Below are 16176 nucleotides of genomic sequence, written 5' to 3' on the forward strand. Positions count from 1 at the left end.
GCTACACCTGCCCCCATACCTCCTCCCTCACCCCCATCCCAGGCCCCAAGAAGACTTTCCACATCAAGCAGATGTTCACCTGCACATCTGCCAATGTGGTATACTGCATCCGCTGTACCCGGTGTGGCTTCCTCTACATCGGGGAAACCAAGCGGAGACTCGGGGACCGCTTTGCAGAACACCTACGCTCGGTTCGCAACAAACAACTGCACCTCCCAGTCGCGAACCATTTCAACTCCCCCTCCCATTCCTCAGACGACATGTCCATCCTGGGCCTCCTGCAGTGCCACAACGATGCCACCCGAAGGTTGCAGGAACAGCAACTCATATTCCGCTTGGGAACCCTGCAGCCCAATGGTATCAATGTGGATTTCACAAGTTTCAAAATCTCCCCTCCCCCCACCGCATCCCAAAACCAGTCCAGCTCGTCCCTGCCTCCCTAACCTGTTCTTCCTCCCACCTATCCCCTCCTCCCACCTCAAGCCGCACCTCCATCTCCTACCGACCAACCTCATCCCGCCCCCTTGACCTGTCCGTCCTCCCTGGACTGACCTATCCCCTTCCTAACTCCCTACCTACACTCACCTTTCCTGGCCCCATCCCCGCCTCTTCGACCTGTTTGTTTCCTCTCCACCTATCCTCTCCTCTATCCCTCTTCTATCCGCCTCCCACTCTCTCCCTATTTATTTCAAAACCCCCTTCCCCTCCCCCTTTTCTGATGAAGGGTCTAGGCCCGAAACGTCAGCCTCTCTGCTCCTATGATGCTGCTTGGCCTGCTGTGTTCATCCAGCCCTGCACCTTGTTGTCTCACAAACCAAAAGGTCCTTCTTAAAAGAATCGTTCACCACTTATGTCTGGAGACGCAGATATTTACACGAGGTTATTCACTCTAGAAATCAGTCCAGGCTTACAATGTCAGTGGCTAGATAGCTCACTCAAAGGATTAAGATGAGCAGAATCTGTGCTAAAGGAACATTACTGGTCAAAAGAATTCAGACTTATTTATTCCACATTTTCTTATGCAATTAAATTGTAGAAAATTGGTTTGAGCTAGAAATGTAAAACCACGAGGAAACCAGGAACACAATGAAGACATTCAGCCTTGAAACAGCTAAGGAATTAGCACATTCCATGAACTATTTGATCATTTCACTCACTACCTGCCTTTTGGCTTTTTTACATCACTGTTTGTTTAGGATAGATGACAGTGATGTGTTGCTCACCTATTTGCACACATTTGCATTGCTAGAACTACAAAAGGATTGTAGGACTGCTATTTTTTGGATTCACAGATCTGGCCCTAGAATAAAAGTAATATATTTAGCAGCGCCAACAGTACATACAAATTGGTCTCCAAAGAAGTAAATAAATACACACCACGTAAATGCATCTTTTATGACATTCAATCCCATTCTAAACCAGATATTTATCCAGACCCATCACTGAAGGAACTAATGAACGCAGAATCAACAACTTTGCTGTGTGTCTTGTACTGTAGATACTCATGCATTATGCAATAATTCTCCAGTAATGCTCTAAACAAAAAAAAATCCAAAAGCATGATCTATCATAGCAAAGGGCAAAAACAGTTGCCAGAAAAGTTCCATCTGCGTCAGAATTTGGCTGCATTTTCCCAATAATGAGTCATACAACACAGTTAAACTAGAAAACTGATGTTCAGTGCAATATATATACATTAAGGAAACAATTGGAAGCCCAAAATTTACATAGTCTGGCAAAGCATCAGCCCAGTTTGCAGTTTGAATTCTTTGAGACAGCAATTCATCTCAATTTTAGTTCAAAACATGGCAGATACCTGCCTCTACTAATTTAAAAAAAGTCAACAAACCATGAACGAATACTTTAGAAGCAGTTTGTATTGCTTTGATCCAACAGGAAATTGCCAATAGCAAGGTTTTAAATGCCCCTATTGAAAAAGGCATCTTGATATAGTCATTTGCGAACAGAGAAGGTCATTCGATCCACTGAATAGATATCAACTCTCCATGGAGTAATCAAGGTAGTTCCATTCCCTCAAACAACTCGCATAGCCCTGCAAATTTCTTTCCTTCAAGTGGACATCCAATTTATTTTTGAAATAATTGATTGCTTTCACTTGCACCACCCATGTAGGCAGTGAATCCCAAGTCATTAATATTCACTACATAAAAAAGTTCTTCTTACATTTCCTGCTCAAAACTTTAAATCATTCTTCCCTAGTCAATCTATCAGTAGCTCATGGGAAATGTTTTTTCTAATTCACCTTGTTCAACCTGTCATAATCTTGTCGATCTGTATCATATCTTTCCAAACTGGCTAGAAACAGCAGCTCACCTTCATTATCAAATGCTTGCAGGGAAAAAAGAGGCAGGAGAATGGGGTTGAGAAACTTATCAGCCATGACTGAATGATGGAGCAGACTCGATGAGCTGAATGGCCTAATTTCTGCTCCTGTGTGTTATGGTCAAATCTCCTTCGCTTCAAAGAGGACAACCAAGTTTCTCAAACATTCTAGTTAAGTTTCCTGTCTCCACTCCTTGGCAAAACTCCTTTATGCCCTAAGGATTCACTTACATCCTAGTTAGAAGTATGGCCAGAAACAGATGCAAAACTCTAACTGTGGCTTAACCATATCTCTATAAAGATTCGGCACAGCTTTCATACTCAACGTCTCTATTTATGAAGACCAAGATCCATATCATTTGATAACCACACACTTGATACATCCTAGCTTCAAAGATTATGCACACATACTCTGAGGTCCTTTGGTGCCTGCATACTCGAGAACTGCACCATTACCTTTGTATCATCTATCCTTGTTCCTTCTGTCAAAACTCACATTTGCTTAGATCTATTAAATTTCATCTACCAATTGTCTACGCATTCTCCTTGATGAGTACACTCTTCACTGTTTGTCACTTCACATTTTGAATCAACTGTAATTTTATAAACTTTGCTCTGCATTCCAATACAACCATAAGACTCAGAAACAGAAGCAGGCTATTCAATCCAACAAGTCTGCTCCACTATTCTTTAAGGTCATGACTGATATCATAATTCCCAATTCTAATTTCCAGCTTTTTTGCTATAACCCTCGATTCTCTTCCTAATTAAAAGTCTATCTCAGCAATGAATATTCTTAAGGACCCAGCCTCAACAGCCCTCTGCAGTACAGAGTTATTCCACTAGCCTCTGAGTGAAGACATTCCTCCTCATCTCTGTCTTGCTCCTTACTCTGCAAGTTTGGACTTTGGTTCTTGACATTCCAACAAGAGGAAACAACCTCTCTGCAGCTACTTTGTTAAGCCCGTTAAGAAACGTACAAGTTTTGATAATATCCACTCTCATTCTTCTGAACACCAAGGAGTACAGGCCCAACCAACTCAACTTCGCTCCATAAGAAAATCCCTTCAAATCCATATCAGCATATCTGTCCTTACATAAAGGGACCAAAATTCCAAGTGTGGTCTATCCAGCGGCTCACAGATTTAACAAGATTGTTTTTAAAAATAAAACTCCATTCCCTTTGAAAAAAAGGCCAACAATCCATTTAGTACAGACAAGACACTGCAGGTGATGGAAATCTGAACCAAGCACAAAAGTCTGTAAACATCTGTGGAGAGAAAAAGAGTTAATGCTGAGTCAGCTATGACTTTCCTCAGAATAAACAGCAGCTCTGCAGAAATCATACTAATTTGAAGTGTTAACTCAGTTTCTCTCTCCAGATGCTGTCAGACCTGAGTTTTTCCAACGTTCTGTTGGATCCAACATTCCCATTGCCTCTCCTATTATCTGCTGAACTTATATGCTAGTTTTTTTTGTGATCCATGCATGACGGTCCTAAATCCGTCGGTGCTGCAGCTTACTGCAGTATTTCTCCAGTTAAATAATCATAATTTCTTCTTGCTAAAGTACATAACCTCACATTTTCTCACATTATAGTCAGTCAATCTGCCAAGTTTTTTTGCCCACTTGCTTAACCTGTCTCTATCCTTCTGCAGACTCATCCTCACTACTTGCCTTTCCACCTATTTTTGTAGCATCTGCAAACTTGGCAATACTACATTCACTTCCTTCAAAGTCATTAATATATTTTTTAAATAACTGTAACCCCAGTACCGACCCATGTGGCAGTCAGATTGCCATGCAAAAATGCCCCCTTTATCGCAACTCTCAGTCTAATAGTTAGCCAATCCTCTATACATGCTAATATTCTAGCCCCAACACCACAGACTCTTACCTTATTAAGGAGCCTCACATGTGGTACATTATCAAAAGCTTTCTGGAAATTCAAAAATATTACATCTACTGGCTCCCCATTTACCTGTTCTGCTTTTTACTTCCCCATAGAATTCTAATAAATTTGTCAGCATAATTTTCCTTCATGAAACCATGTTGACTCTGTTTGATAATATGCATTTCTAAATGCTCTATTATGATATCCTTTATGACTCAAACAGTTTCCCAATGATACATGCATTCTTCCTGGTTACACTGGCAATTTTTCAATCTTCCTGGACTTTTCTGGAATCTAAGAATTATTGAAAGATGACTACCAGTGTATCCATTATCCCTACAGCTACTTCTTGAAGTATCCTAGGATAATACTCATCAGGTCCAAGAGACTTATCAGCCTTTATCCCATTAGTTTCCCGAGTTCTTTTCCTCTAGAGGTAGTCATTTCCTTCCTACCTTTTGCCCCGTGATTTACTAATTTTGAAATACTATTAATGTCCTCTACCACGAAGACTGATGCAAATTATTTAATCAATCTCTCTGCTATTTCCCAGTTCCCCATTATTATTTACCCAGCCTCATTTGCTAAAAGTTCAGTTTAGCCTTGCTCTGCCTTTTTATATATTTAAAGGAACTCTTACAACCTGTTTATATATTATTAAATGCTCAGTTTATTTTCTCATTATTTTTGGCCATCTTTTGTTTGCTTTTAGAACATTCCCATTTCTCCAGTTTACCACTAATCTTTGCAATGTGTTTTTTTCTTCTTACAATTTTTTAATTGTACAAGTAATTTATATATAGTCTAAATAGTCTTAACATAAATAGTCTTAACATATATAGTCTTAATACTAACACTTGGTAACACCATTGTCTGCCATTCTCCAGACATTAAAAAAATACTCAACAAAAACTCTATTTGTTCTAAAACCAATTGTTGTTAATCCAATTTTTGAACCTCTTGAATAATAACCCAAAGGTCCAGATTATCTAGTGGAGATTTAGGTCCCCCTAGATCTAGTAGAATTTGAATTCAATTAATAAAATTGGGAATTGAAGGCTAGTCTCAGTAACAGTGACTATGAAACTATTAATTGTCCTTAAAACCCTGCTAGTTCTCAAACATTCTTTACCTAGTCTGGTCTACACAACAAGATTGACAGCAATGTAGTTGACCCTTAACTGCATTCTAAAACAACTGTTTGCAAGGCAGTTAAGGCCAATTAAGTGTGAGCAACAACAAAGATTTTGCCACTGTGGCACACAACCCATCAAAGAGTAATATTTGAAAGCTAATTCTCACACTCTATTAGCCTCAATGTTGTTAGTCAGTCTTTCATTCTTTTGGTCCAAACTTTTGCTTAAAATCCACTGACAATATCTATTGTATTTCCTTCACACTCCTTCAAAAAACACTATTAGATAGTTAAGCATGATCTGCCTTTTACAAACTTGTTTTAGAGCTCCTTAATTGACTCAAACTTCTTCAATTACCTGCTGGTTTTTTGTTTATGTTTGATGGTTTCTAAACCTTTATCTCTCATTGACATTAGACCATCTGGCCTGAAGTTGCCAGGACTCTAACTTACACCCTTATTGAATAAGAGTGCAATATTTGCCATTTTCCAATGCTCAGACACTTATTCTATATCCAGGAAGATGATGGTATGTCCTTCTGCTATCCACTCACACTTCCTTCAGCATTATGGAATGCAAGTCACTTGGACCAGGTGACTTATCGACCATAAAGTGCAGCAAGCCTTTCCAATATCTCCTCCCTCTCAATTCATAGCATCCATTATCTTGATTATGTTGCTACCAATATTTTATCAGATTCCTCTTTCTTAGTAAAAACTCTTATAAAGTACTGATTTAAATATGCTAGCCTCACCTGTGCCTCTACGCACACGTCACCCTCTTTGTCCCACACAGGTTTCACTCCAGCTTGTGCAGCTCACATGACAGTCGTAGATCTATGCTACCTCTACTACACAAGGCAAACTAAAAATGTGAAAATGTGAAAACAAGTGCTTTGTTTAAAAAAGTTCATAACTGTCCACATCTGTCCAGTGTAGACAGCGAAGCGGTAGTAAAGTTATGGCAGCACAGTTGGCGTTGATGGTGATGAGCTGGCTCAGGACTGATGGACTCTCTTCAAGCTTTTTTTTTAAATTCTCCTTATTACTAAATTATTCAAAATGGTGCCATTTTGTGGTGACAAATTGAAGCCTTTCACTGTATTTTATTGTATTCCTATTGTAAAATCAAAATCACATCTGACCTGATTATTTCTAAGTGCTTGCCAAATAAAATCAATTTGTTTATAATGCCCTCAAGATACATTCTAGATTTTGACCACTTCTGCGTTTCGAGTCAATATACAACTGTTGAGTAATCAATAGTCACATCATATTTGTGAATTGATATCCTTCATTTTTGCATCCAATTTATTTCCTGTAGACTGTGGATCACTTTACATTTACTCATATTAGAGTCCAACTTTTCTGTAACGCCTCTGATTAATTGATTTACCTCACTTTTATAGGCCTGCTCTTCATATTAACTTGAGAGACTTGGCGACATCAGCAGCTTTAAAACGTTACTCAAGTACACTCATCCAAATAATGTAAAAGCATAAACTGTTTGCAAGAATCTTATTGATCCAGGTAGCTAAATAATCCATTCCACTAGTCTTAATCTTCATTAGCTTCACAAGTGGAGCTATGGTAAAATAGCTAATATGTGATACATCAAATCTGAAAAATTTAAACTTTATCCATTGGTTACCCTCACTTAACCCCAGAAAGTCATTAAATAGGACCAAAGAATTTTCTGAAGTTAACAAATTTAGTGCCTACTAATAAATCTATGGAGACTTTGGCAGCGCGATGGCTCAGTGGTTAGCACTTCTGCCTAATAGTGCCAGGGACCCGGGTTCGATTCCACCCTTGGGTGACTGTCTGTGTGGGTTTCCTCCAGTGCTCTAATTTAGTCCCAGAGTTCAAAGACGTGCAGGTTAGGTAGACTGGCCATAGTAAATTGCTGTACTGTTCAGGGATGTGTAGAGTGGTGGGTTATAGGGATGGGTCTGGGTGGGATGCTCCGAGGATAGGTGTGGACTTGTTGGGCTGAAGGACCTGTTTCCACACTTGTGTTGTGATTCTATTAACTATTTTTTAGTTTCCTAGTTCCTTCAAAACACTTAATATCCCAACAATGCTTCCAAGCATTTCTCCATTTCAGCTCAGATGATCTGTTCCTGTCCAAGTACCAACATAATACTAATTACTTCCCATTCCACAGGTACCACCTTTGTAGATTTTTTCAAAACATCAAAGTCTTTCACAATTCTTTATCTTCATCAAGAAACCTGAATATACCTCATCTGATGTGTGTCACTTTGTACTTATTAGTTCTTTGAGTTATGAATATTTCTTTAACCTTTCCTTCACACAATGAATGGATATTGAAAATGCCTAGAATTATCAGCTATGAATATCCTAACCAACATTTTATCCACATTATTTCTAGCAAACTAATTCCAAGATTAAAATTGAGTTTCGTGCCATGTCACTCCTATCTTTATCATTAATCTTTTAAAGATCTTAATCAAAATGTGCTGTGTCTTCCTGCATCATTTTCTGTATAGCCAATTAGAAAGGTGAACTCAGCGGTTCAGTAAATTAGTTGAGGGGCGTTTTGACACAGAATTCAATGATAGTCCATGGAAATGCTGCATTCTGCATGAGCAGGCGACGTTAGAATGGTGAGACCAATGCCATGTGGTAAGGATGAGATGAAAGGGCTGAATATATGTTGCACCAGAACCTGGTGTAGAATATCAAAGTAAATGTAGATCACAGATTGAAGAATGGAGGTGCGCTAATACAACAAAAACAATTATTTGCACAGTGTTAATGTTTTGCAGTTACTCAAGGTATCCAAGAGGCCTCTTCATAAGGAAATAATTATCTTTTTAAGAGTGTAGTCACTAATTTGTAAGCAAAAAAAAACTCAGTTTATGAACAATGAAGGCCTTCTAAACACCAACAAAATAACTTAATTATTTTAGCAGTTTTGGTTGAATAATAAATGCTAGTTGAGTAACTTCCTCGTTGAAAATCTGTCTGAAGAGATAGGCAAGTTTCACGTTAAAGTGGTGACAAGACCTTTGAAATTGGAGCGCTGCATTTGTGCTGTACTGAAAGCGAGTTCAATTATTCACCTATATTGTATATACAAGGTTTGAACTATCAATCTTCTCACTCAGAGTGAAGTAGGCTAAAATGAAATAAGTAGGGTTATCCTAACACCAGTTTGCAATTTCAGTCCTTCGCAGTCAGTGGAATAGTGGAAAGGTGATGAGAACATCAAATCAGAAAAAAAAAATGCAAAAGGGCATTTGTCCTGTACAAGCTTGCACTGCCAGGTCTTTTAAACTATGGATCCAAGGATCTCCTCCACCTGTAACTACACTGCATTTCAAATGTTTAAACAGTAAAAGTAGCTGCATTCACCCTGCCTAACCATTCAAATTAATTGCAGTTAGGTGGTGTAAAAAGTATCCAAAAAAAACAAATCAGGACATTCCTAGGCACTTTTTGTACTCAACTCACGAACACACTGGATTTATTATAAGATGTCAAAAGAAAGTAACTACAGGTTGTCTTCTACAGGGAGTTTTGTATTGGTTTTGTTCAAGAATCAAGTCAGGCTTCTGACTTGAATGACAATTGTACATTTAGTTCAAAGTGGAAAGCATCTGTGACAGAAGTTACTGCTTAACACACAACCTCTGCAGAGACCAGACCTGGGTTCATCAAAAAGTCCCCAAGGGGAAATCAATGTAGCTATGGACAGATGAGTCACAAAGGGGATATCAGGGTATCAACACATCAACACAATAATCAATTGCTAAAAGGCATGCAACAAATGAAAGGGTGTCTAGTCAGCACAAAACAAGAACGGAGCTCTTCTTCCTGCTCGGCCTGCTGTGTTCATCCAGCTCTACACCTTGTTATCTCAGAATCTCTTAAAGATTGTAATATAGTGAGCTTGCAGTGAGACAATGTTTGTACCAACAGCCAAAAGGAATACTGATAAGATAACAAAAGCAATCACCTGCACTGATTAATATCGAATTTGTATTCAAAATCTACAACACCAAGCCAATGGAGAGCACAAGATTTCAGGACCAACAATAAATAAAGTAGTCTCAGATGCTCTGTATGTTGTTGGTCACATTGTTTATGGTACAAGTTCAGCAAAATTAGCTCTATAAGCATACAACTGAGTAAAAACAATTCAGTGGCTACATACATTGAACAAATGTCAAAACTGAGTTCCTTCTTCCAAACAGGTTACAATCTAGTGGTGGACAACGACAGTCGTTACGGTGTAGCTAGCATGTGCATAAGGTCATCATGATTTGCCTAAACACCAAGCTACTTACTCAAAACTGATTATTCATAGGCAAACAGACTTGTTGTATTTTGGACATATATGGTCAGGTCACATTTGTTAATTACAAAAATGCTAAAGTTACCAAGAAGATAGATGGAGGCAGAGCAGTAGACACTGCCTACTTGGACTTTAGCCAGGTCTTTGACAAGATCCCGCATGGTAGACTGGTTAATAAGGTTAGATCACATGGGATCCAGGGAGAAATAGCCAATTGGTTACAAAATTGGCTTCACGGTAGAAGACAGGGGTTGTGGTTCAGAGCTGTTGATCAGACTGGCTGTCTGTGACCAGTGGTGTGCCGCAAGGATCAGTTCTGGGTCCATTGTGGTTCGTCCTTTATATCAATAATTGGAAGAGAATATAGGAGGTAGGGTTAGTAAGTTTGAAGATGACACCAAAACTGGTGGTATAGTGAATTGTGAAGATGGTCACCTAAGAGTACAGTGAGATCTTATTAGATGGCCAATGGGCTGAGATGCGGCAGATGGAGATTAAATTTAGAAAAATGCAAGGTGTTGCATTTTGGTAAGGGAAACCAAGACAGGAATCACACGGTTAATGGTAAGGCCTTGGGGAGTGCTGTTGAACAGGAGGATGATTAGGTGCAGGTTCATAGTTCCTTGAAAGTGGCGTCGCAATTAGACAGGGTGGTGCCTCTATTGGTCACAGCATTGAGTACTGCAGTTGGGAAATCATGTTGCAGAGACATTGGTGAGGCAAGTTTAGAATACCGCGTACAATTCTGGTCACCCTGCTATAGGAAGCACGTTGTTGATCGAGAAAGGGTACAGAAAGGAAGGATTGAATTACAGGGAGAGGATGGACAGGCTGAGACTTCTTTCTCTGGAGTGTTGGAAGCTGAGGGTGACCTTAGATGTGCAGAAGACACTGAAAGTCTGCAGAGGGATATAGATAGTCTAAGTGAGCGGGCAAAGGTCTGGCAGATGGAGTACAATGTTGATAAGTGTGAGTCATCCATTTTGGTAGGAATAACAGCAAAATGGACTATGTTTTAAATGGTAAAAAATTGCAGCACGCTGCTGTGCAGGGGGACTTGGGTTTCCTTGTGCATGAATCGCTGAAGGTGGGATTGCAGGTGCAGGTGATTAAAAAGGCAAATGGAATTTTGTCTGCCATTGCTCGAGGGATGGAGTTTAAAAACAGGGAGGCTATGCTGCAGCTGTATAGGGTCCTGGTGAGGCCACACCTGGAGTACTGTGTGCAGTTTTGGTCTCCTTACTTGAGAAGAGATGTACTAGCACTGGAGGGGGTGCAGAGGAGATTCACTCGGTTGATTCCAGAGTTGAGGGGGTTGGATTATGAGGAAAGACTGAGTAGGCTGGGCTTATATTCATTGGAATTCAGAAGAATGAGGGGAGATCTTATAGAAACATAAGATTATAAAGGGAATAGATAAAGTGGAGGCAGGGAGGTTGTTTCTGCTAGCAGGTGAAACTAGGACTAGAGGGCATTGCCTCAAAATAAAGGGAAGCAAATGTAGGACTGAGGTCAGGAGGAACTTCTTCACCCAAAGGGTTGTGAATCTGTGGAATTCCCTGCCCAGTGAAGTGGTTGAAGCTACCTCACTGAATGTTTTCAACGCAAGGCTAGATAAATTTTTGACCAGTAAAGGAATTAAGGGTTATGGTGAGTGGGCGGGTAAGTGGAGCTGAGTCTCGAAGATCAGCCATGATCTTATTAAATGGCGGGGCAGGCTCGAGGGGCCAGATGGCCTACTCCTGCTCCTAGTTCTTATGTTCTTATAAAGGCTTATAAAATCATGAGGGGCATAGAAAAGGTGAATAACCAAGGTCTTTTACCATGGGTAGCAGAGTCCAAAACTAGACAACATAGGTTTAAGGTGAGAGGGGAAAGATTTAAAAGGGACTTGAGGGGCAGCGTTTTCACGGAGGGTGATGAGTGTGTGGAACGAGCTGCCAGAGGAAGTTGTGGAGGCTGGTACAATTTCAAGGACATTTGACAAGTACGTTAATAGGACAGGTTTAGAGGGAGATGTGCCAAATGCAGACAAGTGAGGCTAGTTCACTTTAGAATACCTGGTCGGCATGGACAAATTGGACCAAAGAGTCTGTTTCTATGCTGTATGATTCTATGCAGGCATGCTACATTCTTGTGCAGTAGCACACCAAAGTTTGGAAAAATCTGCTGGTAGAGCTGATCACAGAATCATTAAGGTGCAGTAGGCCATTGACTTCATCTAGCCTGTACTAGTTATATTACCTAGTGTCAATCTCCTGCCTTTTCCCCATATCCCTGCACACAATTCCTAGCCAACTAATGCTCTCTTGAATTCTTCAATTGAACCTGCCTCCACCACATTTCCACTGATGCAGCAGTGTTTAACAAATCTCACTCACAGTATGTACATCTTCATTTATTTGTGTTATTGTGCGTTACCGTGGTGAGATCAAACAAAAATTAACATTACAGACATTTGTTAGGCCACTTTTGGAATACCGTGCGCAATTCTGTTCTTCCTGCTTAGGGAAGGATGTTGTGAAACTTGAAAGGGTTCAGAAAAGGACGTTGCTAGGGTTGGAGGGTTTGAGCTGGAGGGAGAGGCTGAATAGGCTGGGGCTATTTGCCCTGCAGCATCGCAGGCCGAGGGGTGACCTTATAGAAGCTTATAAAATCATGAGGTACATGGATAGGGTGAACAGCCAAGGTCTTTTCCCCAGGGTAGGGGAGTCCAAAACTAGAGGGCATAGGTTTAAAGTGAGAGCAGAATGATTTACAAGGAACCTAAGGGGCAACTTTTTCACGCAGAGCGTGGTGAATGTACGGAATGAGCTGCCAGAGGAAGTTGTGGAGGCTGGTACAATTACAACATTTGAAATACATCTGGATGGGTATATGAATAGGAAGGGTTTAGATGGATATGGGCCAAATGTTGGCAAACGAGACTAGATTAATTTAGGATATCTGGTCGTTATGGACGAGTTGGACCGAAGGGTCTGTTTCCGTGTTGTACAGCTCTATAACTCTATAATGCCCTGTTGAGGAGAGCAGCAAATTTCATGGTCAAACCCGTGATAGTTGAATCAAACAGCTTAGAAGGTTCCCAGATACCTTTTCCAAAAAGTGCTGAGCTCCTACTGAGCCAGCTCAGCGATTCTGCTGCAATTATTTTGGAAAAAGGGGGAATAAAAACCAGCCAGGATTTCAAGCTCACTGTACTAGAACTCACTACTGAGGGTGCATTAGACATAGATGTCAGGAAAAGAAGGATTAAGCTTGGCAGGAAAGCTCCTTCCAATTAAATAGCTTAACAAGTAGTGTCTGGGCATGCACCTGGAGAATGGCTACACAGGATAAGTGCTGAAAGCCAAGCAAAGCATCAAATCAAGAAGTCAATACCATTTAATGAAGTTCTCTAACACTCCGCCTCTGCTCTTTCAAAGTACTTCAAACTCATTACTTTGAGCAAGTTTTCAGTCACCTTCAGAATCTCTCCTTTCCCAGCATAAGGCTTGCCTGCCTTGCATACCTGAGAGGGGCCTCAGGATGGTTTAAAGTGATGTTACATCATTATTATTTAGTAAGGAGATTTATACTTTTGACACAATCCACATTTGAAATCTTATAACAGCTGCTTGAAATATAAAATTGAATTGATAGATAAAGACAGCATATGCCTGAAACAACCAGGGCTGGGATTTAATTACAGGGTATTGCCTGAAGGAAAATAAATAACTAATTAGAAAGAACTAGAAAATTTGTTTTGCATTGCCAATTTCAAAATATTTTTGTTTAAATGAATTCTGACAGTATTGCCAAATACATTGACTTGGAACAGTTCCTAACACCAGTGTATAATTAACATTAGCTTGTGCCTCGATTTACACCTAAATTTCTAGAAGTATAGAATTAGCTTGCAGGCAGCCTGCATGCCAGAAAGATACAGCACAGAAAAAGGTCCACTTAAACCACTGTACTATCTCAACAAAATCTGATTAAACCATTAGAAAAAATGATAAGCCGAATTAAAGATATCACTGCTTTTAAGTAGGTTTGGTTCAAATAACAGGAGCTAAGCACTTCTAAGCATTTCTGATGAAGGGTCTAGGCCCAAAACGTCAGCCTTCCTGCTCCTATGATGCTGCTTGGCCTGCTGTGTTCATCCAGCTCTACACCTTGTTATCTCGGATTTTCCAGCATCTGCAGTTCCTACTATTCTCGAGCTCAGCACTGCTGTCTTCCCTGAATCTGATAGACAAAGCTAAAGCACAAAGAACGGTGTTTGGCATCAATACTGATATGATTTTTGGCAACCCAGAGAGAAGATAAAACAGATCACTCATAGAACATGCAACTTTAAGTGTGCGTACAAAACTGCGAAAAATTAAAATAGCCTTTCACTAATGAAGAATCAAAACACAAGACAGGTTTTCTCAATTGGCAATATACTTTACAAAAGTTGTTTCAGACTTCAGCTATTGAAAATGTTTTACTTCTAAAGACAGCTCTACAACTCATAATTACCATACTTATTTCAGACCTTTCAAAACAATTTAAAACTTTTCTTTAGACTGCCAGAACATTTTTCTTCATGACGTACACCAAACAACGCAGGACATAAGCGAGCCGCTTTTGAGAACATTCAAATCAGTTTTCTATACCTAAGATTTTTACATGATCTCAACTCTAAAAATACATTTAAAAGCCTTTCCTTGCTCAAGGAAAAGAAACACTTACTGTAATAACGGCCACATCAGGAACGAAAAGTACAATAAACAAGGCCTGTTTACAGAGCGGGAGAGAAGCAACACACATTCAACGAGGAAGACAGGCTAAAAATTACAACTGAAAACAATAGCCAGAATGTCGAAAGCGAGTTTTCAAAAGGCAAGGTGTTGGGCACAAGTTGCCCAGACGTTGGGTTAGCACGCACTGCAACCACAGCCTCAATAAATCGTGGAGGTGGTGGTCGGCGGCGAGGGGATTGTTGAGGATAACGTCAATAAATAAAAGTCAGCACAGTTCTGCGAAGAGCGAGTTGGCTGCCTGTCCGCTGCTGCAGGTAACTGGATCTGTGCATTGGGAGGGGGAAGGTGGAGCTGGGAGTGAGAAGGGGAGGGTGGTGAGGGCGATTCACCCACTCCCCACCCCCTGAATGGCACCGGGACAGTTTAAGCCAGTTTAAGTATACGTGGCATTTGTAGCCCGACGTTGTGGAAAGTAATGCAGCTGAATGGGAGGGAGTAGATGAGGGGGATGGAGGGAAGGGGGTGGGGGCTGGAAAATAGAGGCCACCAGCTCCAAACGAACTTCTAGCGGTCTGGCAATGCACAGCAGCCGGCTTTCACAGCAAACTTACCCCGCCGAAGTTACTAAAGCGAGTCCTGCAGGGACTCCGCAGCTTCATCCGCTGTCCTTTTCTTTCTCACTCTCTCTCTGTGTCTCTCCGTTCCCTCCTCCCACCCCGAACCAACAACCCTTCACTCACTGCCCAGGACGTCAGCGCTCAGCAACACTGTACACACCGGCGCCATCTTGGAATGAAGGGGCGCATGCGCGCCGCCGCAGCCGCGCGCGGGCCACGCCCCCTCCGCTTGCCAGCCCGGGACAGCGCAACAGGGAGTAATTGGTGCTGGAGAGAGTCAGTGTGCGCGTGGCGTACTGCTGCTGGAGAAGGTCAGTGTGCATATGGCGCACTGCCCCTTAAGAGGGTCAGTGTGCATATGGCATACTGTTGCTGGAGAGGGTCAGTGTGCTGTTACTGCTGCTGCTGAGAGTCAGTGTGCATATTGTATACTGCTGCTGGCGAGGGTCAGTGTGTTGTTACTGCTGCTGGATGCAGTGAGTGTGCATATTGCATACTATTGCTGGACAGTGTCAGTGTGCTGATACTGCTGCTGTTGGATATGGTGAGTGTGCATATCGCATACTGCTGCTGGAAAAGGTCAGTGTGCTGTTACTGCTGCTGCAGAGGGTAATTGTGCATACAGCTGCTGGAGAGGGTTAGTCTGCTGATACTGCTGCTGTTGGATACGTGAGTGCTCATGTTGCATACTACTGCTGGAGCGCATCAGTGTGTCGTTACTGCTGCTGCTGGATACAGTCAGTGTGACGATTGCATACTGCTGCTGGAAACGGTTAGTGTGCATATTGAAAACTGCTGCTGAGGGGGTCAATGTGCTGTTACTGCTGGAGAGAGTCAGTGTGCGTACCGCAGCTGCTGCTGGAGAGGGTCAGTGTGCATATTCCATGCTGCTGCTGGAGAGGGTCAGTGTGCATATTGTATGCTGCTGGAGAGTGTCAGTGTACATATTGCATACTGCTGCTGGAGATGGTCAGCGTGCATATTGCACAGTGCTGCTGGAGAGGATCAGCGTGCATATTGCACAGTGCTGCTGGAGAGGGTCAGCGTGCATATTGCACACTATTGCTGGAGAGGGTCAGCGTGCCCATTGCTGCTGCTGCTGGAGAGGGTCAGCGTGCACACTGCTGCTGCTG

The 16176-nt window shown here is 41.5% G+C and overlaps 1 protein-coding gene and 1 long non-coding RNA gene across 5 annotated transcripts in view; one reads left to right on the top strand and one right to left on the bottom strand.

Annotated features, from left to right (window-relative positions):
- The window catches only part of LOC109913834 (fibronectin type-III domain-containing protein 3A-like), a 154197-nt gene extending 138989 nt beyond the window's left edge, over positions 1–15208 (bottom strand). For 2 of the 4 annotated variants that reach the window (XM_020513382.2, XM_048605067.1), the window contains exon 1: positions 14416–14883. The gene's annotated coding sequence lies outside the window, so the exon portion shown is untranslated. Of the gene's footprint in view, positions 1–14415; positions 14884–15037 lie in introns of those variants that run through there. The other 2 variants (XM_020513383.2, XM_048605069.1) reach the window with 2 other exon arrangements.
- A 52-nt stretch (positions 15209–15260) lies between these two features.
- LOC125484815 overlaps positions 15261–16176 on the top strand; it is an 18048-nt gene continuing 17132 nt past the window's right edge. Inside the window, exon 1 of the long non-coding RNA XR_007263638.1 lies at positions 15261–15354. This is a non-coding gene — a long non-coding RNA (uncharacterized LOC125484815). The remainder of the gene's footprint in view (positions 15355–16176) is intronic.

Source organism: Rhincodon typus, chromosome 14 (assembly GCF_021869965.1).
Source record: "Rhincodon typus isolate 14 chromosome 14, sRhiTyp1.1, whole genome shotgun sequence".
NCBI lineage: Eukaryota > Metazoa > Chordata > Chondrichthyes > Orectolobiformes > Rhincodontidae > Rhincodon > Rhincodon typus.